Source organism: Somniosus microcephalus, chromosome 1 (assembly GCF_052327205.1).
Source record: "Somniosus microcephalus isolate GS21.2 chromosome 1, FLI_Smic_1.0, whole genome shotgun sequence".
Classification (NCBI taxonomy): domain Eukaryota; kingdom Metazoa; phylum Chordata; class Chondrichthyes; order Squaliformes; family Somniosidae; genus Somniosus; species Somniosus microcephalus.
Window position 1 is genome coordinate 17,685,894 of NC_140987.1, and position 25,510 is coordinate 17,711,403.

A 25,510-nucleotide genomic window follows, 5' to 3' on the forward strand; every position below is an offset into this window, starting at 1 on the left:
GGGCTTGGAGGGGAACTTGTAGGTGGTGATGTTCCCATGCGTCTGCTGCCCTTGTCCTTCTAAGTGGTAGAGGTCGCGGGTTTGGAAGGTGCTGTTGAAGGAGCTTTGGCGAGTTGCTGCAGTGCATCTTGTAGATGGTACACACTGCAGCCACAGTGCGCCGGTGGTGGAGGGAGTGAATGTTGAAGGTGGTGGATGGAGTGCCAATCAAGCGGGCTGCTTTATCCTGAATGGTGTCGAGCTTCTTGAGTGTTGTTGGAGCTGCACTCATCCAGGCAAGCGGAGAGTATTCCATCACACTCCTGACTTGTGCCTTGTAAATGGTGGAAAGGCTTTGGGGAGTCAGGAGGTGAGACACTCGCCGCAGAATTCCCAGCCTCTGGCCTGCTCTTGTAGCCACAGTATTTATGTGGCTGGTCCAGTTCAGTTTCTGATCAATGGTAACCCCCAGGATGTTGATAGTGGGGGATTCAGCGATGGTAATGCCATTGAATGTCAAGGGGAGATGGTTAGAGTCTCGCTTGTTGGAGATGGCCATTGCCTGGCACTTGTGTGGTGCGAATGTTACTTGCCACTTGTCAGCCCAAGTCTGAATGTTGTCCAGGTCTTGCTGCATATGGACACGGAATGCGTCAGTATCTGACGAGTCTCGAATGGTGCTGAACAGTGTGCAATCATCAGCGAACATCCCCACTTCTGACCTTATGATGGAGGGAAGGTCATTGATGAAACAGCTGAAGATGGTTGGGCCTAGGACACTGCCCTGAGGAACTCCTGCAGTGATGTCATGTGATTGAGATGAATGACCTCCAACAACCACAGCCAACTTCCTTTGTGCTCGGTATGATTCCAACCAATGGAGAGTTTTCCCCTTGATTCTCATTGACTTCAGTTTTGCTAGTTTGAGTTGGTGGTGCTGAGCCTTCTCCTTGAACCGTTGCATCGCAAGAGCTTTGTGTACAAGACTAACCTACTATCCCTGTCCCACAGGCAGCAGTGAGAGTCAATGGTCAATGTCAGTTCCATGGAAAGTGACCAGTCGGGAAGGAGAGTCCGTCATCTTGTCCTGCAAGTTCACACACCCCATCACTGACTATAACGGGAAAATCAATGTCACCTGGAGGAAAGATAAGTATTATAAAGGACCGCCTATTTTTAACTGTATAACTGCCGACCCACGGCAGAACTGCACAAATCAGAATGTGACTGATCAAACTGGAGAGAATCGCTGTCGACTGACAGGAGACCCAAGGAAAAATGATGCTTCAATAAAGATGCAAAAACTTATGAAAAATGATGCAAATACCTACTTCTGCCGTGAGGAGCTTGACGGGGATGGGCAATGCGGCGACTATCGATGCCACCACTCCTGATCGGTACCCGATCCCCCATATCCAGGATTTCTCTGCCCATTTGGCAGGGAACAATGTGCCCTCTAAAGTTGACCTCGTCCGGGGCTACCACCAGGTCCCAGTTCATCCAGAAGACGTCCAGAAGACAGCAGTCATCACCCCATTCGGCTTCTTCGAGTTTCTACGAATGCCATTTGGGTTAAAGAACGCCGCCCAGGCTTTCCAACGCCTGATGGACTCCGTGCTGCGAGACCTCAAGTTCCTCTTCGTCTACCTAGATGACATTCTAATTGCCAATCCTACTAAGGAAGAACATAGCTGTCACCTACGCACCCTTTTTCGACGCCTCAGCCAACACGGCCTGATTATCAACCCGGCCAAGTGTCAGTTTGGCCTGCACCAAATTGACTTCCTGGGGCATCGCGTCACCTCAGAGGGAACGGTTCCTTTACCATCAAAGGTAGAGGTGGTGACATCCTTTCCGCGCCCGCAGAACATAAAGGCCCTGCAGGAATTCCTAGGCATGGTAAACTTTTACCACCGTTTCGTGCCTAAGACGGCACTACTCATGCAGCCCCTGTACGAGGCCCTCAAGGGCAAGACTGGCAAGAACCTGGTAGACTAGACGGATGACATGGCCCGAGCGTTCGCCGACACCAAAAGTGCCTTAGCCAGCGCCACTATGCTGGCGCACCCGCTGCCAAGAGCCACCATCGCCCTCAACACTGACACGTCGGACTACGCAGTCGGTGCCGTGCAACAGCAGTGGGTGAACGGGACGTGGCAGCCGTTGGCATTCTTCAGCCATCAACGACGACAGAACGAGAGAGCATACAGCACTTTCGACCGGGAGTTGCTCGCCCTTTTTCTGGCCATCCGCCATTTTCGTTTCCTTCTGGAAGGACGTCCTTTCTCCGCCTTTGTGGACCATAAGCCGCTGACCTTTGCAATGTCCAAGACCGCCGAACCGTGGTCAGCCCAACAGCAGCGTCAACTGACCTACATATCCGAATTCACCACGGATATATGGCACGTGGCCGGTAAGGACAACCTGGTGGCAGGCTGCCTCTCCCACGCGATCGTCAATACGGTTCATTTGGGCATCGACTACGCCCTCATGGCAGCGGACCAAGCCTCAGACCCGGAAGTCCAAGCTTACAGAATGGCCATCACTGGCCTCCAGTTGGCCGACGTCAAGTTCCATTCAGCTGGTACCACGCTGTTGTGTGACATCTCCGTACAGGATCCTCGCCCTGTCGTGCCGGTCGTCTGGCGCCGCAAAGTGTTCGATGCCATACATGGGTTGTCACACCCTGGAATGAAGGCCTCTCAGAAACTGATGTCTGCGAAATTTGTATGGCATGGCATGCATAAGGATGTCCGCGACTGGGCCAACACCTGCGTGGTCTGCCAAAAGGCCAAGGTACAGCGCCACATCAAAGCTCCGTTGGCCACCTTCACAGTTCCGGAGCAATGTTTTGACCATGTCAACGTGGACCTGGTAGGACCACTCCCACCCTCCCATGGTTTTTCACACATCCTGACCATGGTTGACCGCACCACCAGATGGCCAGAGGCGGTTCCCCTGTCATCCACTACTTCGGCGGACGTGGCCAGGGCGTTCATTTCCTCCTGGATTGCCCGTTTCGGAGTGCCCGCAGATATTTCGTCGGACAGGGGACCGCAGTTTTCTTCCAAGCTCTGGAATGCAGTAGCCCAAGGACTCGGTGTCAAATTACACCACACTACAGCCTACCACCCACAGGCGAATGGCCTCTGCGAACGTTTCCATCGCTCAATGAAAGCCGCCCTGAGGGCCAGCCTCCAGGACGCTGGATGGGCAGACAAGCTACCGTGGGTCCTGTTGGGCCTTCGCACGGCTCCCAAAGAAGACCTTCACTCTTCATCAGCGGAACTCGTGTATGGTCAGCCGCTGCGAGTCCCAGGGGACTTCCTACCAACATCGACGGAGCCATGGTCCGCGTCTGCCCAGCTTGTTAGTCACCAAGAGGCGGCCAGATGTTTCGCACCGGTGCCCACTTCGCACCACGGGCTGCAGAGGTCGCACGTTCCCACGGAGCTTCACAAAGCTGAGTACATTTTTATTCGCCATGACGCACATAGGGATCCACTCAAGGCCCCTTATACCGGTCCTTTCCGCGTGTTGGAAGCAGGGGACAAAACCTTCACGGTAGATGTCGGTGGTAAACCAGACCACATTTCGGTCGACCACTTAAAGCCAGCACATTTGGACCTCGACCGCCCCGTCGAGACAGCACAACCGCCGAGACGGGGTCGGCCACCCATCGTCGTTACGGCAGACCAAGTGCGACCGCCTGCCAGACCGCCAGCCGCCCTGCAGCCTCCGCCTCGAGAGTACAGGAGTCGTTCTGACAGGCTCATCAGACCCCCCTCACCATTTGACTTTGTCCGTTAAAGCGAATTCTGGGGGGGGCGCATGTGGCAGAACCACTGAATGACTCTGGCTAACTGTATATAATTCCCTTTAACGATGTTCGAACACCAGCCTAAACCTCTACCATTTGTAGTGTCCGTGTGTTGATAAAGACACTGAAGACAGGAGTTGGTTCATAGGTATTTACTAAGCAAAGTCTGGGGGGGGTTCTAACAGATATACACAATATACAGGCTTATGTAGCCCGAGTGGCAATTACCGGCATTACAGCACACCTGGGGCTCTTAAAGGCACACACACTACAATTCCTCCCCTTTTAGCTAACCAGTACATCATATTTTAAGTAATTATTAATTACATGTTATAAGCAAAATAATATACATTGCTGTAGTTAATTAATTATAAGTCAGTCTCTCAGGAGGCTTCCTGACTCGGTCCGGATAATGCCTCGGGGGTGTAGTAGTTTCTGGTGGTGTAGTAGGTTCTTCTGGCAAGGCTGATTCGGCTTGAATGCCAGTGTCGGGTTCATCGGGTTCCAGTATCACCGGATCGGAGGTAGATATGGGTATCTCTACTTCATCGTTAGATGTATAGAGTTGTGGTGTAGGTTGTTCCTTTTCGGATGACTTTATGATTTGGTCAGCATGGCGCCGTATTATGCTTTCTCCGATGTCCACGGTATACATCAGTGGTCCTAGTCGTGGGCAGATAGTTCCAGGCTGCCATTTCTCGGTACGGTAGTCCCAGGCCAAAACTTGTTGACCTATCTGGAAGGTTCTAGTTGGCCTTTCATTCATGCCTTGAAACTGCCAGTTATCCATGTCCCTTCTGATGTGGGGCTTGACCAAATCCAGCCGGCATCTTAGGTTTCTATTGAAGAACATCATGGCGGGAGTTTGGTTGGTAACCATATGTGTTGCATTCCTGTATGCGAATAAGAAGTTATCCACCTTGTGCTGAAGCTTTATGTCTTCATTACCCATGGCCTTTATGGCCTTCTTGAAGGTCTGGACAAACCTTTCAGCCAATCCATTGGTGGCGGGATGGTATGGGGCGGACGTGTAGTGCTTAACCCCATTGTTTTTTAAGAACTTTCTGAATCCTTCAGACACAAATTGCGGTCCATTATCAGAACATATCTGTTCCGGCAGCCTATTCCTGGCAAATATGGTCCTTAATACTGTGATGGTTTTTTCCGTGGTGGTGGAGGACATCTTTATTACCTCCGACCACTTGGAGTGTGCATCAACCGTGATTAAGAACCCTGGCCTAGAAATTCAGTTGGGCGCGCCAGCCGTTAGCGCCTTAGGAGGAGTAGATCTCGAGCGCTAGGCGCTTAGCGCCCGGGCGCAGCGCGATCTGCACCTCGCCCCAACTTCCGAACACATTTAGCGCCGGCGCAAAGTCTTAGCGCGCGCCCTGCTGCGCGCGCAGATCATGACGTCATTTACTAGTGCAACGCCCTTTGTGCGCCCCGAACCGGAACTTCACTCGCGCCGGCCCATTGTGCGCCGGGCGGCCCTAACGACTGTGAAGTGGAACGGTACACAGCCGAGGCGGGCCGCGGGGAGCGCTAATTAAAGGGCACTTACCCTGCACTATAAAGGCCAGCCATTTTGCAGCATTCACTCTTGTGCAACAGTTTTTTGGAGAGAGACCAAGGAGGAGAGCTTACTGGTTTGGACCAACACTAGGACAGGTATTTTTGGCTCAGGCCAGAGCTTAGCAATTATCTTTGCCTTCATTGAGAGCTCAGTGTTTGCCAGCATATAATGGGGGCTGCATTGGGTGCCAACGCTGACTTTCAGCCTTATGCCAGAAGGGCTTACAGACGCCGTGAGAGAGTGGCAGCCCTGGCTAGACGCAGAGGGGGCAACAGGCGTCGCCAACTGAGGCCTTACCCACCCAGGGTATACCGCCAGCAGTCCTCCTATCTGACCATGTCTGCCGCGATGTGTGTTAGGAGGCTGCGATTCAGAAGGGAGGTAGTTGCAGACATCTGCCAGCTGCTTCACAGAGATCTGCAGCCACAGCTGATGCGCAGGACGTCTCTGTCGGTGGCAGTGAAGGTGACGGTGGCTCTCAACTTCTATGCCACCGGCTCCTTCCAATCCGCTGCTGGGGACATCGCTAACATCTCCCAGTTCGCCGTGCATTGCTGCATCTGCCAGGTGACCGAAGCCCTTTTCAGAAGGAGACATCAATTCATCTCCTTCCCCATGAACCTGGACAAGCAGCAGCAGCGTGCAGTGGGATTTGCAAGAATAGCGGGCTTCTCCATGGTGCAGGGCGCCATTGACTGCACGCATGTGGCTTTGCGGGCACCTCTGGAGCATGCCGAGGATTACCGCAACCGGAAGGGCTACCATTCCCTCAATGTACAGCTGGTGTGTGACCACAGGCAGCGCATCCTAGCTGTCAATGCCCGCTTTCCAGGCAGCAGCCACGATGCCTTTATCCTGCGACAGACAACTGTGGCTGACATGTTCCAGGCACAGCCTCACCCAAGAGGATGGCTTATCGGAGACAAAGGCTATGCTTTGTGTACCTGGCTCATGACCCCGCTCCGCGCGCCCACGACCCCTGCTGAAGAGGCATACAACGAGAGCCATCAAGCGACTAGGAACATCATAGAACAAACAATCAGCGTCCTCAAGCAACGGTTCCGCTGTCTCGATCGCTCCGGGGGAGCCCTCCAGTATTCGCAGGAGCGAGTCTCCCAATTCGTCGTCGTTTGCTGCATGCTGCACAACCTGGCTATCCGCAGGACTCAGGCACTGCCACCTCACGTTGGACCACCACCTCAGGAGGAGGAGCAGGAGGAGCATGAGGAGGAGGAGGACGAGGAGTACCAGCCCAGGAGGGAGGCACAAGGTCCAAGGGCCACCCGTCGGCGGCTTATTGAACGTCACTTCTAGGCCCCCTTTCAGGGAATGGCTTGTGCCAATGAAAGAACATGATTGCAGCCGCTCCGCAAGCCCTCAGCCGGTTAAGGCAACAAACACTTCAAAGATCAAACATGGACAATGTTAATAAATAAAAAGCTCTATTGTACAAACTCAGGGCCCTTCCCACATGAAAACCAAAAACAGGTGAAACCCCCAAAAAACACTCAAACACATTACTCGCTCCCACAACCTGGAGAGGATTAACAAAACAGTGCAACTAAAATGGCCGTCATCCTCGGCCTTCGTAAAAAACAAACATCACATCCTCGGCCTTCGTAAAAAACAAACATCACACCCTCGGCCTTCAAAAAACAAACATCCAATTCTCGGCCTTCAAAAAACAAACATCCAATTCTCGGCCTCAAAAAACAAACACAACTGGCCACACATTCGACTTTTTGGCCCGCTAGGGCGATGCCTTGGCCATCTTTGTGTGGCCCCTGCCCGCCCTGCTGCTCCTCCTCAAAGTAAGGCCATTGGCTGCTGCAAGGCTGGGGGCAGGCTCCAGAGGGGCACATGTCGTGACGGCAGATGCCCTTGGGGGTCGGCCTAGTCGAGGTCTGGCCGTCGAGCGGGCGGCTGTTGAATGCTGCAGCTGTGGCTGGCCAGCATCAGTCGCTGCAGCAGCTCCTGGCAGCTCCACTGGGGGAGTGGCAGTGGCGGCTGGAGGAATGGGGGCAAGCTGGCAGATGGCAGGCGCTCGCTGGTCGCCTGAGACACTGGCACTCGCCCGGGCCAGCACTGCAGCATGCGCACCAATCTGCCGAGGGACAGACCGCTGTGCTGCTGCAACGCGCCGGGTGCCCTGGCGATGCCTGGCTGACACAGCGAGTGTGGCAGCAGTGAGTGCCCGTGTTGACCTGTTCAGTGACCTCATCAGAGCACCCAGTGACTGCACGGCACCACTGATCAGCTGCCCACTCGCTGCCTGAGCTGCCCCGAATGCCGCCTGACTCGCTGCCTGCTCTGCCCCGAATTCCGCCAAACTGATGGCCTGTGAGGCCCCGACGTCGGTCACACTCCGAGAGAGGGACTTGATGGCCTCAGGCAAACGTGCCACTACCCCCATGAGCTCCGTGTTCCGGCGCTCTGAGTCCGCGGACAAGTCCTCGAGGCGTTCCATCTCCTCGGCGAAGACCATCTCCGGACTGGAGGCCGGACTCTCCCTCTGGGGAGAAGGCCGCCGAGCTGGCCGACCCTTCCTGTGTTGCTGGACGCAGCTGGGCCCAGCAATTGGACTCCCCTCCGACCCTTCCCCCCTCTGGGGAGAAGGCCGCCGAGCTGGCCGACCCTTCCTGCGTTGCTGGACGCCGCTGAGCCCAGCAATTGGACTCCCCTCCAACCCTTTCCCCCTCTGGGGAGAAGGCCGCCGAGCTGGCCGACCCTTCCTGCATTGCTGGACGCCGCTGGGCCCAGCAATTGGACTCCCCTCCGACCCTTCCCCCCTCTGGGGAGAAGACCGCTGAGCTTCCACCCCCCTCCCGCGTTTCTGCAGGCCGCAGGTCCCATGAGCTTCCCTCCCCTCCGACACTTCCGCCACGCTCCCCTCCACGGAAGACGTGTCCCCTACATTCGCATGGGTTGCCGCGGCTGAGGGTTCCCCTGATGGGCCGCCTTCCTCTTGCTCCTCCTCTTCTGAGGGGCTGTCACTGGCAAGTTCAGGGACCTCCTCCTCACCATCTGAAAGCAGGAAGGCACAAGAGTAGCTTTAGAGTGAGAAGAGGGCGTCAGCGAGGGATGCATGAGTGGTGGCATTCAGCGCATTGGTCGGATAGTGGCAAAGGATGTAGATCTGATGTGCAAGTGGGATGAGAGAGGTCCAAAAGGTGATGTCCTTACCATTGGTGCCCAGAACAGGGTCGGCATCTCCACATGCAACGGGGCCAATCACCCGGCCACCCATGATGCGCTCCACGCGATGTTGCAGCTCGGTGAGCAGCTGGATCTGGGGTCGGCCTCCCCCGGTCGCAGTCCGGCTCTTCTTATTATTGGCCAGCTTGGCCTGCAAGAGAAAGGACGGCCTCTAAGTACAGTGTGTAGCCCTGATCTTGTGTGCACTGCCTCCCATGGTGGAATAGCCTGGCCAGTGTGTAGCCCTGATCTTGTGTGCACTGCCTCCCATGGTGGAATAGCCTGGCCAGTGTGTCGCCCTGATCTTGTGTGCACTGCCTCCCATGGTGGAATAGCCTGGCCAGTGTGTCGCCCTGATCTTGTGTGCACTGCCTCCCATGGTGGAATAGCTTGGCCAGTGTGTTAAGTGCAGAATGTGCAATTGATGTTCATGCCTGTCCCATAGCTGCTGGATGAGGGCTAGCCATTAGGGCTTTCAGGTCCCTTTGCCCATAATGTGAGGTGCACATGCAAGGATGAGGAGGACACTGGAAAGGGTACTCACCCTGACAATCCGAGTGAGGTCATTAAACTTTTTGCGGCATTGGACACCGGTCCTGGGGACTTCGCTGTTGGCTGACACCTTGCTGGCGACATGCCTCCAGGCTCTCCGGTAGACGTGGACCGGCGCCTTCCTGCCATTGTCCGGGTACAAAATATGGCGCCTCTTCTCCACACCACCAACCAGCACACTCAGATCAAGCTCTGAGAAGCGCTGCGCTCGTTCACGGGCCTTCTGCATGGCTTCAGGTGCTATTTGGGTCCAGCAGCAGTGTTCAGGCCTAGCTGGAGGGCTCCACTATCCAGGGTGTGGCAGCAGACCAAGTCGACCCTTCCCCCTTAAGAGCTGGCCGGCGCCAGGGTGTCTGCTGTCAATCACGAGATGGCCGCACCTGCGCTGCGCCCGGCCTCGGCGCTCTCGCTCAGCACCTCCGGCTTAGCGCCTAAAGAGAGGCATGCAGCGCCAGTTTTAGCGCTCGAGCAAACTCTTAGGGCGAAGCTAATGAATATCGGAGAAGTGGCCTCGATTTTGCGCCGGGCGCAAACTTTAGCGGCCGCCCGACTTTACCGCCCCAAAAGTGGCTACAATGAATTTCTAGGCCATTGAGTCCATAAATGGACCAACAAAGTCGATGTGCACCCTTTGCCAGGGAGATGAGGGCCACCCCCATGTATGTAGAGGGGCTTGTGGTGGAGCGTTTTGGACCTTCTGGCATCCTAGGCAGCTCTTGGTCATTTCTTCAATGTCTCCATCGATACCTGGCCACCATACAAACGCCCTAGCTAGGTTCTTCATTTTCACTCCACCCAGATGCCCCTCGTGAAGCTCCTTTAGCACTTTATCCTGGAGTTTGGGTGGAATCAGCACTCTGGATCCACACATCAAGGTTCCTCGGCACACTGACAGCTGTTCTCTTCTTTGCGAGAATGTTGGCAACAGTGGTTCGCCATGTGCTGGCCATCCCTTCACTGTTAAATCGTAGACCCGTGAGAGAGTCGGGTCATTTCTCGTCTCCCTTTCAATGGCAGAATTTGTTACTGGTAGACATTCCACTATGGTAGAGTGGAACATCTCTACTGGGTCTACTTAGGTGCCTCTTCTACCGTTGGCAACGGTAGGCATGATAAACCGTCAGCATTCCCATGCAGTTTTGATCCTTTGTATTCTATGTTGTATTGGTGTGCCCCTAGAAAAAGGGACCACCTCTGTAGCCTTTGCGCTGTCATAATGGGAACACCTTTTTTAGGGTTGAATATGGAGATGAGGGGTTGATGGTCAGTCAACAAGGTAAATTTTTGTCCGTGTAGGTAATGGTTGAATTTCTTCACTCCCCATACCAGGCTGAGTGCTTCCCTGTCGATTTGGGCATAGTTACGCTCAGCTGAGTTTAATGAGCGTGACGCAAAAGCTATCAGTCGTTCTGAGCCATCGGGGAATTTATGGGATAATACTGCTCCTATGCCGTAAGGGGATGCATCGCACGCCAGTCTGATTGGCAGTGATGGGTTGTAATGAGCCAAAACTTCTTCGGATGTGATTAAATCTTTGCATTTATGGAAGGCACTTTTGCAGTCTTCGTTCCATTTCCAAATCACTCCTGTCTGTAGAAGTTCATTAAGAGGGTGTAGAAGAGTTGATAAGTTCGGTAAAAATTTATGATAGTAATTTATTAATCCCAGGAACGACCTTAATTGTGAAACATTTTCAGGTGCTGGGGCTTTTATGACCGCTTCAATTTTTTCAGGTGACTTATGCAACCCTTCATTATTAATTATGTGGCCACAATATGATATCTGATTTTGGAAAAATTCGCACTTGGGGCAATTCGCTCGTAGGCCCCGTTCTTTCAGCCTAGTGAGCACCTGCTCCAAATTGGCAAGGTGCTCGTTGTCGATTTCTCCTGTTACAAGGATGTCGTCTAGGTAGCATTGAGTCCCCGGAATCCCTTGCAGGACTTGCTCCATAGCTCTTTGCCAGATAGCTGGAGTGGATGCTACTCCAAAAGCCAGTCGATTGTACTGGTACAGGCTTTTGTGTGTGTTTATCGTGAGATACTTTTTAGAGGCCTCCTCAACCTCCATCTGTAGATATGCCTGTGCCAAGTCAATTTTGGTGAAACGTTTCCCTCCGGATAGTGAGGCGAAAATATCTTCTATCCTCGGAGGATACTGTACTGTGTGAAGGACCGGGTTTACAGTCACCTTAAAGTCTCCACAGATGCGAATTTTTCTCTGTTCTTCAGATTTATCTTTATTCAATGCTTTTTTCATGACTGGAACGATGGGTGTTGCACACTCGCTCCAATCTATTTTGGATAATACGCCTGCTTTTTCCAAATTCTCCAGCTCTGCCTCGACTGCTGGACGTATTGCGTATGGCACCGGTCTTGCCTTAAAAATTTGGGAATTGCTGCATCTTCCACTTTTATTGAGGCGGTGATGCCTTTCAAGGTTCCTAGTTTCTCTTGAAACACTTCTTTGGCGTTGGCCAAGATGTCTTTTAATCGTTCAGGTATGATGTCATCATTGTTTTTTTTCTTACTGGTCACCGTCAGTGCCTGAATGGAGTGCCAGTCTAAATGTATCTTTCTGATCCATTCACGTCCCAACAACGGTGGACCACCATCTTGTGGAATGTATAAATACAACTTTTGTATTTCTTTGCCGTTGTATACAACAGGCACCCTTATTTTTCCTTTGGGGTATACTTTCTGCCCCGTATATGTTTTTAAGATAATGGATGTGTCTTTTAGAGGTATATGCGAAAATAGCCTCTCGTAATCCCGTCGATTTATTACGGTTAGAGCTGATCCTGTATCTAGCTCCATTTTAACTGGGGACCCTGCTATCGTGAGGGTAACCCAAATGGTTTGGTAATCATCTTTGGCAAGTGTGGTGTATGTACCCTGTTCCACCTTAAGAGAACTTAAGCCTGTTCCACCTTAAGAGATGTACTACTTTCTCTGGCTGCTGTATACGTAGTACCGGTGGTGACCACCGGTATATAAGTACTGTGTAGTGACATTGCTGTTAGTATAGCCCTGACCTCCAACTAGTAAAGACCTGTTGAAACGTTATTCTTGTAGTCTGTGTCAGTAATTAATCTTAAATACAACTAGAACACACAGACTTAACAGTGGCGACGAGTCCGATTCTTACCCTGCGGCAGTTTATATCCACGGCGGCTTCGTCCACAGAACGGGCGTCGAAGAGAGGCATCCACCCTCATCACCCTGCTGGAAGACACGTCGCGCGGCAGGCATCGAGAACCCGGAGTGCAGAAGATATCCTGAACTCGAAGCCTCCATCAGCGGCAGTCAGCTATCTTCCTTCTACCTCGGTGGTGGGTAAGCCGGTCAGCGACGCGACCAGAAAGTCGGCCGCGTTGGCTGTAAAGACGGGGAGGGAAGACGGAGGAATAAGGGCGGTGAGATCGATCGCGACCGGAGATAAGGGCCGGGCCGCATTCGGGCCAAGAGGCACAGCGCGGGGACATCGATCGCGGCTGGTGATAAGGGCCGGGCCGCATTCGGGCCAAAAAGGTGCAGCGTCTGGGGCGACTGAAGGCGCGAGAGCCGCGGTGAAGGCGAACGCAGCCGGTGCTAATAACCGGGCTGCAAGAAGGGCTGCGAGGCGCGACATCGGGGAAGCGCGAATTCCCGAGGGAGCCGCGGTGAAGCGGAGACAGCGTCGGGGGAGTTACTAACCGCTGGGAAAGGGGAGCAGCAGCGGCACGCCAAATGCCATTGCAGCCAGCGGGTGAAGAAGGCGAGCGCGGGAAAGACCACCAAGTGTGGGAAACCGCCATTTTGTAGACGGAGGACGAAGACAAGAGCGGGAAGCCGCCATCTTGGAAAAAGGGAAATCACTAAAAAAAAAAATTGCAACAATGCCTAAACATGGGAACATTAATACCTTTGATAGCGACATCGAAGATTCGGCCACGTATGTAGAACGCATACAAAATTATTGTAAAGCAAATAAAATCCCATATGATGAGAAAGCACTAACTTTATTAAACTTAATGGGTGCGAAGACATACGGGCAATTGAAACACCTTTTATCACCAGATGAATCGGCGGAGAAGACGTTCGAGGAGATTGTTACTGTCCTGAGAAATCATCTAAACCCCACGCCGCTGATACTAGCGGAACGATTAAAATTTTACAGCAGAAAGCAGCTGAAAGATGAAAGCAATGCTGAATATTTAATGGAATTGCGTAAGCTAGCAAAGTACTGTCAGTTTGGAACGGGACTAACAGATGCACTAAGAGATAAATTTGTGTGTGGATTATTAAAAGAAGATACACAAAAGCGACTGCTCGAGGAGAATGAGCTGACGCTTGAGAAAGCGGTCACTATGGCAGCATCACACGAAGCCGCAGCGAGAGGCACGGCAGTAATGCAGCTACGGTCACCGGAACTCAGTACAAATCAATTGGTTTTGAGTACTGTAAAATGTTATCGTTGTGGAAAGACAACGCACGATCAGAACCAGTGTTGGTTTAAAAACCAAGAATGCAGAACGTGTGGCAAGCTTGGCCACATAGCTAAAGTATGCCGGTCAGGAAAGAAGACCAGCAACAAAAAGTCACCGCAAGGAAAATACATAAAGGTACACAAGGTGACAAAGAACAGTTCGAACGAACAGAAGTCAGATTCAGACGCCAGCAGTAATGAACTGGGTAGCTTAAGAGTACACAACGTTGGTAAGGATGCAGATCTCCAGACAATTTGAGTCACTCTTCAGATAGCAGGAGTCCAAGTAAAGATGGAATTGGACACTGGATCGGCATTGACGGTCATGCATAAGAAAGATGACAAAAGGTTATTCCAACATATTCCCCTACGGGATACGGAGATTATATTGAAAACATACACGGGGCAAAGAGTGTACCCCATTGGAAAGATAGAGGTAAAAGTGGTCCACAAGGGCAAAGAAAGCCAAGTAATGGACTTATATGTGCTACCTGAAGGAGGTCCACCACTACTGGGACGGGAGTGGATTAGGAAAATGAATATGGACTGGCACTCCTTAAAGGCACTAACGGTAGATTCCGGGGAAACAGATGTCAAACCTAAACGATTGTCCAGAATATTGGATGATGCTAAAGAGGTGTTCCAGCAGGGACTGGGAACACTGAGAGGAATTACGGCAAACATCAAGATTGATGAACATGCGCACCCAAAATTTTTCAAAGCCAGACCGGTACCTTATGCAATACGACCTGCTGTAGAAGCGGAACTGGAAGTGCTAGAACGTTCAGGTGTACTGTCTAAGGTAGATTGGAGTGAGTGGGCTACGCCCATTGTTCCCGTTATGAAACGTCCTTCGAGCAACAAGCCAGGAGAACCAGGGAAGGTTCGCATCTGTGGAGACTTCAAGATCACCGTTAATCCGGTGCTTCACACGGTGCAGTATCCGCTTCCGCGGATTGAGGATATTTTTGCTTCGTTGTCTGGCGGGAAACACTTCACCAAGATAGACCTGGCGCAGGCGTACTTGCAGATGGAGGTTGAAGAAGAGTCACGCCAGTACCTCACGATCAACACGCATAGAGGTTTGTACCGGTATAATAGGCTGGTTTTTGGAGTGGCATCGGCTCCAGCAATTTGGCAGAGGGCCATGGAGCAGGTATTACAGGGAATTCCAGGCACACAATGTTACCTGGACGATATTCTGATTACAGGAGATGGTGATGAAGAACACCTCGCAAACTTGGAACTGGTGCTCAACAGACTGAAAGAGTATGGACTTCGAGTTAATCAGCAGAAATGTGAGTTCTTTCAGAAGCGGATCTCGTACTGTGGTCATGTCATTGACCGGGAGGGGCTTCATAAGTCTCCTGACAAGATAGAGGCAGTTGTAAAGGCTCCCGCTCCGGATAATGTCTCTCAGTTGAGGTTGTTTCTAGGATTGATTAACTATTACCATAAGTTTCTACCGAATCTATCCACGGTACTGCACCCGCTGAACGCTCTTTTACAGAAGGGGGTACCATGGGAATGGAGCGAAAACTGTAAGAAGGCATTTCGCAAAAGCAAAGAATTGATCACCTCAGAGGAAGTGTTGGCTCACTTCAACCCGACACTGCCTATTCGGTTGGCTTGTGATGCTTCTCCATATGGTATTGGGGCAGTACTCTCACACAAGCTGCCAAATGGCACGGAAAGGCCAGTCGCGTTTGCATCCAGATCATTGACCTCCGCTGAGCGCAACTATGCGCAGATCGATAGGGAGGCTCTCAGCCTTGTATGGGGAGTGAAGAAGTTTAATCATTACCTGCAGGGCCAAAAATTCACACTTCTGATAGACCATCAGCCGTTGGTATCCATTTTTAACCCTAAGAAGGGTGTTTCGGTGATGACAGCACAGAGACTCCAGAGATGGTCCCTTTTCCTAGGGGCACATCAATATCAAATAGAATTCAAAGGTACAAAGCAGCATGGCAATGCTGATGGGCTGTCGCGCCTGCCACTACCTGAAGAAGAAGAGACGACGAAAGTTGACCCTGTTGAGTTATTTCATTCGACCATCATCGAGTGTTTACCAGTCACCAATGCAAGTATTGAAAGAGAAACCAGGAATGACCCGACACTGTCCCGAGTCTACGAGGTGACAGTGAAGGGATGGCCAACACATGGTGATCCTCTGTTACCGGCATTCTCGGCAAGGCGAGACCAGCTGTCCGTCTGCCATGGTACTTTGATGTACGGGACAAGAGTGATTATTCCTCCCAAGTTAAGGGAAAGAGTTCTAAAGGAACTGCATGAAGGTCATCTGGGGGGAGTTAAGATGAAAAGTCTTGCTAGGGCTTATGTATGGTGGCCGGGTATTGACCAACAGATAGAGGAGTTGACGAAAAGCTGCGCTGGGTGCCAAAAAGTGCAAAATGCACCTCCGATCGCACCGCTACACCCATGGGAATGGCCTTCAGCCTCATGGCAACGCGTACATATTGACTTTGCTGGTCCATTCATGGACTCCATGTTCCTAATTGCGGTGGACGCACATTCCAAATGGCCAGAAGTGATCACGATGAATACCACTACTTCAGAAAAGACAATTGCGGTGTTAAGAACAATATTCGCAAGGAACGGATTGCCAGAACAGATATGTTCGGACAACGGACCACAGTTCGTGTCGGAAGAATTCCAAAAATTCTTAAAGAAGAATGGGGTGAAACATTATACCTCTGCCCCATATCATCCGGCGACAAACGGGTTGGCCGAGAGATTTGTCCAAACATTCAAAAAGGCAATAAAGGCCATGAACGATGATCAGATTCCGCTACAACACAAGGTGGACAATTTCCTAATGGCATATCGAAACGCCGCTCATGCAGTAACTAACCAAAGTCCTGCCATGATGTTTTATAACAGGAGGTTGCGGTCCAGGTTGGACTTGTTAAAACCAAATGTGCAGAGGGAAGTGGAAAACAAACAGTTCCGGCATATTAATAACAAGACCACTCGAAGTTTCGACGTAGGACAACCGGTGTTGGCGAGGGACTATGGAAACGAAAAATGGCAGTCCGGAACAATTCGGGCCAGACAAGGACCTCTGATGTACACAGTAGATATTGGTAACAATGTGATAAGGCGTCATGCGGATCAACAGGTAGAATCGAGAGCAAGGGTCGAACCCATGGTTGCGACAGAGACAACTGTAGAAGACGTTAATGAACCTGAAGCATCTACCTCGGCAGGGAATGTACCTGATGATGACGTCCAATACATAGGAAACCAACTAGAGGAGTCACCTCAGCAACAAGAATCAGAGACCACTGAAAGGCGTTATCCAACCCGAATCAGAAGGCCTCCTGAGAGACTGAACCTTTGGACTGTTTATACCTGAAGTTATATATGTATATATGTTATTATGTTATGTTAAATGGGGATATGACTGTTAAGCTAAAAAGGGAGGATTGTGGTGTATGTACCCTGTTCCACCTTAAGAGAACTTAAGCCTGTTCCACCTTAAGAGATGTACTACTTTCTCTGGCCGCTGTATACGTAATACCGGTGGTGACCACCGGTATATAAGTACTGTGTAGTGATATTGCTGTTAGTATAGCCCTGACCTCCAACTAGTAAAGACCTGTTGAAACGTTATTCTTGTAGTCTGTGTCAGTAATTAATCTTAAATACAACTAGAACACACAGACTTAACAGCAAGTACATTATGTAATTTGAGACAGCTTAGTCTCTTGTTTTCGAAGTCGCTATCGCTCTTCTGGTCTTCGGAGCTACTGTCCGTCATCATTTGTACCTTCCTGTACTTTTCTTTATTGATTTTTTTTTTTCTGTCTGTGGATTTATTTTGTCCAGATCGGCATACCCGTGCAATGTGTCCAATCCTTCCGCATTGCCTGCATGCTTTTTCCTTGAACCAGCAGTCCCTCTGGTTATGGGTGGATCTGCCACAGCGATAACATCTTTCGAAACCCTGTGTCATTTCATGGTTGCCGAAGTCCTGTGTCTTTTGTTGTATCTCTGCAGCTCATCTTGCTGCTGCTTCGTATGATACAGCCATACTGAAAGCTTTGTCCAATGTTAAATCTTTTTCAGAAAGCAGCCTTTTTTGTGTTCCTTCGCTTAAGAGACCGCAAACGAATTTGTCTCGAAGATAATCTGATAGTCCTGCCCCGAATTGGCAGTACCTTGATAACTTTCTTAATTTGGTTAGGTAATCAGCGTTACTTTCATTCTTGTGTTGATTTCTCTTGAAGAACTTGAATCGTTCCGCTATCAGCAGCGGTGTTGGGTTTAAGTGCTCCTGCAGGGTATCAACAATTTCTTTACAATTCTTGTCCCTTGGTTTGGCTGGAGTGATTAAATTTCGTAACAGCCCGTATGCCTTTGCGCCCATTAAGCTCAGAAGTACTGAAGCTTTTTTTTCATCTTCTATTCCATTTGCAGTGCAATATACCTCTACTCTTTCCACGTATGTGGTCCAATCCACTATTTCGCTATCAAAAGCATCAATCTTGCCAGACTTAGGCATTTCAGAAAAGATATGGCACTTCCCGCGCCATATCTTTTCTGCAGCAAAGATATGGCGCTTCCCGTGCTTTCCCGCCGCTGCTGCCGATGACAACGCTGTTTACTGCAGTTTCCGTCCCTTTTTTTAAAAAATTTACTGTTGGAGACTCGTTCCCGCCGGAGTTTCTCTCCAGGTCTGAACGCTGACCTGCTTGCCGCGCCGGCCGTCTCCCGAGTGCTCCCTCCCAGTCCGTTATTGCTTGCCTCCGATTTCGCTGCCTGTCTCAGCTGTAGAGCCAGCCGCTGGAGCCCCAGCCTGACGCCCAGGAAGGATTAGCGCAGTACCTGCCACCAGCTTGGCCAGCTGGTGAAACCACAGCTTCTCTCACTTCCTTGAGTCTTCTGGATGCCCGAGGAATCGATGTCCTTGAGGTGCTGCCGAATTGCAGGTAAGTCCGTTTCCACCTCGTCGCCACTGTAGTGTCCATGTGTTGATAAAGACACTGAAGACAGGAGTTGGTTCATAGGTATTTACTAAGCAAAGTCTGGGGGGGGGTTCTAACGGATATACACAATATACAGGCTTATATAGCCCGAGTGGCAATTACCGGCATTACAGCACACCTGGGGCTCTTAAAGGCACATACACTACACCATTGTGTTAGGCATTACTGTGTTTTGTATATAGAGTTGGCATGTACGGGGCGTGGCCCCTTTAAGAGCGCGGGAAAACGCGATGATGTCACGTCGCAAACCACGTGACTGCCCAGGCAGTCCTCATGGCATCTCCGTTCAGTAAAGACCTGTTTAATTGTTCTCCTGTGTCGATCTCATTTATTCGTAGGAATTCGTCAATTCCTATAGGGCTACATTAGCTGCCTCCAATCCATCGTAGTTTCCTTTATTGAAATTCAGGACCCTAGTCTCTAAGTCAACTACTTCACTCTCCATCTTAATGAAGAATTCGATCATATTATGATCGCTCCGCCACAAGGGGCCTCGCACAACAAGATTGCTAATTAATCCTTTCTCATTACATAATACCCAGTTTAAGATGGCCTGATCTCTGGTTTGTTCCTCTACATATTGGTCCAGGAAACCATCCCGTATACACTCTGGGAATTCCTCCTCCACACTATTGTTACTAATTTGGTTAGCCCAATCTATATGCAGATAAAGTCACCCATGATAACTGCTGTGCCCTTATTGCGCGCATTTCTAATTTCCCATTTAATGCCATCCCCAACCTCAGCATTACTGTTTTGGGGGTCTGTATACAACTCCCACTAACGTTTTCTGCCCCTTGGAATTTCTCAGCTCTGCCCATACAGATTCCACATCATCAGAGCTAATATCTTTCCTTACTATTGTGTTAATCTCCTCTTTAACCAGCAATGCTACCCCACCTCCTTTTCCTTTTTGCCTGTCCTTCTTGAATATTGAATACCCCTGGATGTTGAGTTCCCAGCCTTGGTCACCCTGGAGCCATGTCTTCGTAATCCCAATTATATCATATCTGTTTACATCTATTTGCGCAGCTAATTCATCCACCTTATTAAGAATGCTCCTTGCATTAAGACACAAAGCCTTCAGGCTTGTTTTTTTAACACTAAGTCCTTTTAGAATTATTGTTTACTGCGGCCATGTTTGATTTACACCCTTGATTTCTCTGACTTCCACTTTTGCTTTTCTCCTTCCTGTTTTTTCTTCTATCCTTACTTCCCTTTCCTCTGTCTCCCTGCACAGGTATCCAAACCCCTGTCATTTTAGTTTAAACCCTCCCCAACAGCACTAGCAAACACTCCCCCTAGGACATCGGTCCCGGTCCTGCCCAGGTGCAAACCGTCCAGTTTGTACTGGTCCCACCTCCCCCAGAACAGGTTCCAATGTCCCAGGAATTTGAATCCCTCCCCCTTGCACCATTCGTCTAGCCACAGTCATCTGAAATATCCTTCTATTTCTACTCTAACTAGAACGCTGCACTGGTAGCAATCCTGAGATTACTACCTTTGAGGTCCTATTTTTTAATTTACCTGCTAACTCCCTATATTCAGCTTTTAGGACCTCATCCCATTTTTTACCTATATCGTTGGTACCTATATGTACCACAAAAACTGGCTGTTCACCCTCCCCCCACCAGAATGCCCTGCTGCCGCTCCAAGACATTCTTGACTCTTGCACCAGGGAGGCAACATACCATCCTGGAGTCTCGTTTGCGGCCGCAGAAACGCCTATCTATTCCCCTTACAATAGAATCCCCTATCACTTTAGTTCTCCCGCTCTTTTTCCTCCTGTCCTGCGCAGCAGAACCACCCATGGTGCCAGGATGTTGGCTACTGCTGCCTTCCCCCGACAATATCCAAAGTGGTATATCTGTTTTGGAGGGGGATGTTCACAGGGGACCCCTGCACTACCTGCCTGCGCCTACTACTCTGCCTGGCGGTCACCCATTCCCTTTCTGCCTGTGCAGCCTTTACCTGTGGTGTGACCAACTCATTAAACAATCTATCCATGACATCCTCAGCATCGAGAATGCTCCAGTATCTATCCATTCGCAGCTCCAGTGCCACAATGCAGTCTGCCAGTAGCTGCAGCTGGATACACTTCCTGCACACATGGTCTTCAGGGACAAAGGAAGTGTCCCTGATTTCCCACATAGTGCAGGAGGAGCATGCCATGGGGCTGAGCTGTGCTGCCATGACTTATCCTTTAATTAATTGAAATTAAATTAAATCAAATCAATACCACTAATTACACTACAATTAAATTATATACTCAAAGGCCCTTGTTTTCTAGTACTCCCCACTACACAACAGAGACCTTAGAAACTATAACCACAAAATTAATGCCTTCTAAACTGTATAAACTATTAACCTTAACTGTCAAACTATCGAGTAGTATAAATACTCACCTGGCCGTACTCACCCAATCAGCTGCTTCCTCTTGCCCGCATCACATTTTGAATCGTGACATGGCTCTGGAATGCCGCCGCCGGTCTGCGTGATTGGTAAGCCTCTTGAAAAAAAGCCCGCGAAAGTGAATTAAATATTCACTGTACCGCCGCTCTCCTGCTGCTCCTGACACCGGCCTCTGAAAAAAAGGCCGCGAAAGTGAGTTTAAATAGAGGTGAAATTAAAAAGGAAATTAGGAAAGCAAAGAGAAGGCTGTGTTGTTTTCTTTGGAACAGAGGAGGCTGAGGGGAGATTTAATTGAGGTACATAAAATTATGAGGCACCTCGTTAGAGTGGATATGAAGGACCTATTTCCCTTAGCAGAGAGGTCAATAACCAGGGGACAGAGATTTAAAATAATTGGTAGAAGGATTAGAGGGGAGTTGAGGAGAAATGTTTTCACTCAGAGGGTGGTGAGAGTCTGGAACTCACTGCCTGAAAGGGTGGTAGAGGCAGAAACTCTCATCACATTTAAAAAGTACTTGGATGTGCACTTGAAGTGCCGGAACCTACAGGGCTACGGACCAAGAGCTGGAAAGTGGGATTAGGCTGGATAGCTTTTTGTCGGCCGACACAGACACGATGGGCCGAATGGCCTCCTTCTGTGCCGTAAATGTCTATGATTCTATGAGAGTTTGTATCATTTACAATTTCTGATTGCTGATATTTTAGTGCAGGAGTGCGTCTCCACAATGGATTGTTGATTTAGAGTCTATCTTGGGGAAGAGTGTACATGATCTGTGGAAGCAGCAGGGACGATGAGCTGAGGGAGTTGTCCTCATGGTGTGAGCTGGAGCTCAGTGGGTATCTCTCTCGCCTCTCAGTCACAAGGTTGTGGGTTCAGGTCCTGCTCCAGAGACTTGGAAGTGCAAGATCTAGGCTCAGTGCAGTACTGAGGGAGCGCTGCACTACCGGAGGGGCTGTTGTTTGGATGAGATGTTAATCTGAGGCCTCGTCTGCCCTCTCAGGTGGATGTAGAAGATCCCGTTGCACTATCTTGAAGAAGAACAAGTTCTGGGTCAATAATTAACCCTTAACCAACATCACAAAAAAATGATCCGGTCATTATCACATTGCTGTTTGTGGGAGCTTGCTGTACACGAATTGGCTGCCGTGTTTCCTACATTGCAACAGTGACTATACTTCAAAAAAGTACTTCGTTGGCTGTGAAGCGCTTTGGGACGTCCTGCGGTTGTCAAAGGCGCGATATGTTCTTATAGATCGGACGGGAAAGTGGAGTTGAGGTCGATGATCGGCCATGATCTGATTGAATGGCGGAGCAGGCTCGAGGGGCCGTACGGCCGACTCCTGCTCTCACTTCTTCTTATGATATACTGCATGTTCTTTCTTACTTTATGCTTTCTGTTCCAATACAGTCCAGGGAGGATCTGAGCTTTTATCCATTTTCTCTTTCAGGAGCTGATCCAAGCAGCGGGCCAGTGAGTGAGACGGAAGGAGGTTCGGTCACATTGCCCTGCTCCTTCACCCTGGAGCACAAAGATCCCGAGAACATCGTTGTGACCTGGACCAGAGGGAACCCGTACGAGCAGAAGGGCCAGGTCGTCTTTAACCATTCTACAAAACTGAACGTCACAAAGGCGAATGATCGATTTGAACTGAGTGGACATCTGATGAATGGAAGCGCTTCAATCAGGATCAGGAACCTGAGGGTGAACGACACCAACATGTACTTCTGTCACGTTGAGTGCAGTCATAGTAATCCACAAAGTGAGATCTTTGTGACACAAGATGAGATAAGTCTACAAGTATTTGGCAAGTAAGCATCTGTTTTATCAGCAAAAATTGTCCGCAAACCCTTCGAACAGTAATTAATGACTAGCTGAGCCATACAACAACAACAGCTTGCATTTATAATGCGTCTTATCAACGTAGTAAAACGTCCGATGGCATTTCACAGGAGAGTAATCAGACAAAAATTTGGCACATAAGGAGAAATTAGGGCAGGTGACCAAAAGCTTGGTCAAAGAGGTAGGTTTTAAGGAGCGTCTTAAAGGAGGAGAGAGAGATAAAGAGGCGGAGAGGTTTAGGGAGGGAATTGCAGAGCTTAGGGTCCAGACAGCTGAAGGCATGGCCGCCAATGGTGGGGCAAAGGAAATCAAAAGATGCACAAGAGCCAGAATTGAAGATATGCAGAGTTCTCGGAGGGTTGTAGGGCCGCAGGAGGTTACAGAGATAGGGAGGGGCGAGGCCGTGGAGGGATTTGAACACAAACTAAGAACGTCACTTCTCTGAGTTAGCTGATCACAGCCTGGGCAATATCATTAACCTCAGTCCCCCTTGAGTTAACGTAAGGGGGGAAAGTCTACCAGGGTTTCCTCTCTAGTTCCTTATATAACAGCCCCTGCTGGAAATGTGTGTGTGTGTGAGAGTGTGTGTGAGTGAGTGAGTGTGTGTGTGTGAGTGTGTGTGTGTGAGTGTGTGTGTGAGAGTGTGTGTGTGAGTGTGTGTGTGAGTGTGTGTGAGTGTGTGAGTGTGAGAGTGTGTGTGTGAGTGTGTGTGTGTGAGAGTGTGTGTGTGAGAGTGTGTGTGTGAGTGTGTGTGTGTGAGTGTGTGTGAGTGTGAGTGTGTGTGAGTGTGAGTGTGTGTGAGAGTGTGAGTGTGTGTGTGTTTGTGTGAGAGTGTGTGTGTGTGTGAGAGTGTGTGTGTGTGAGTGTGTGTGTGTGTGTGAGTGTGTGTGAGAGTGTGTGAGTGTGTGTGAGTGTGTGTGAGTGTGTGAGTGTGTGTGAGTGAGTGTGAATGCGAGTATGCGTGTGAGAGTGTGTGAGTGTGCGTGAGTGTGAGTATGTGTGAGTGTGAGTATGTGTGAGTGTGTGTGTGAGTATGTATGTGTGTGTGTCTGTATGTGTGTGTGGGTGTGTGTGTGATTTTGTGAGAGTGTGTGAGTGTGAGTGTGAGTGTGTGTGTGTGTGAGTGTGTGAGTGTGTGTGAGTGTGTGTGAGTGTGAGTGTGTGTGAGTGAGCGAGTGAGTTGTGTATGTGTGTGTGTGTGTGTGTGTGTGTGTGAGAGAGTGTGTGAATGTGTGAGTGTGAGTGTGTGTGTGTGAGAGTGAGTGTGAGTGTGTGTGAGAGAGAGTGTGTGTGTGTGAGAGAGAGTGTGTGTGTGTGTGAGAGAGTGTGTGTGTGTGTGAGGGAGTGAGTGTGTGTGAGTGAGTGTGTGTGAGTGTGTGTGAGAGTGTGTGTGAGAGTGTGTGAGTGTGTGTCAGAGTGTGTGTGAGTGTGTGTGTGAGAGTATGTGTGAGAGTGTGTGAGTGTGTGTGAGAGTGTGTGTGAGAGTGTGTGTGAGTGTGTGTGTGAGAGTATGTGTGTGAGAGTGTGTGAGTGTGAGTGTGTGTGTGTGTGTGAGTGTGAGAGTGTGTGTGAGTGTGTGTGAGTGTGTGTGTGAGTGTGTGTGTGTGAGAGTGTGTGTGTGAGTGTGTGTGTGTGAGTGTGTGTGTGAGAGTGTGTGTGTGAGTGTGTGTGAGTGTGTGAGTGTGAGAGTGTGTGTGTGAGTGTGTGAGAGTGTGTGTGTGTGAGAGTGTGTGTGTGAGAGTGTGTGTGTGAGAGTGTGTGTGTGAGAGTGTGTGTGAGTGTGTGTGAGTGTGTGTGAGTGTGTGTGAGTGTGTGTGAGAGTGTGAGTGTGTGTGTGTGTGTGTGAGAGTGTGTGAGAGTGTGTGTGAGTGTGTGTGAGTGTGTGTGTGTGTGAGTGTGTGTGAGAGTGAGTGTGTGTGTGTGAGTGTGTGTGTGTGAGTGTGTGTGTGTGAGTGTGAGTGTGTGAGAGTGTGTGTGAGAGTGTGTGTGAGAGTGTGTGTGAGTGTGTGTGTGAGAGTATGTGTGAGTGTGTGAGTGTGTGTGAGTGAGTGTGAATGCGAGTATGCATGTGAGAGTGTGTGAGTATGCGTGAGTGTGAGTATGTGTGAGTGTGTGTGTGAGTATGTATGTGTGTGTGTCTGTATGTGTGTGTGGGTGTGTGTGTGATTTTGTGAGAGTGTGTGAGTGTGAGTGTGTGTGTGTGAGTGTGTGTGTGAGTGTGTGTGAGTGTGAGTGTGTGTGAGTGAGCGAGTGAGTTGTGTATGTGTGTGTGTGTGTGTGTGAGAGTGTGTGAATGTGTGAGTGTGAGTGTGTGTGTGTGAGAGTGAGTGTGAGTGTGTGTGAGAGAGAGTGTGTGTGTGTGTGTGAGAGAGTGTGTGTGTGTGTGAGTGTGTGTGAGAGAGTGTGTGTGTGTGTGTGAGGGAGTGTGTGTGTGTGTGTGTGTGTGAGTGTGTGTGAGAGTGTGTGTGAGAGTATGAGAGTGTGTGTGAGAGTGTGTGTGAGAGTGTGTGTGAGTGTGTGTGTGAGAGTATGTGTGAGAGTGTGTGAGTGTGTGTGAGAGTGTGTGTGAGAGTGTGTGTGAGAGTGTGTGTGAGTGTGTGTGTGAGAGTATGTGTGTGAGAGTGTGTGAGTGTGTGTGAGTGTGTGTGAGTGTGAGTAT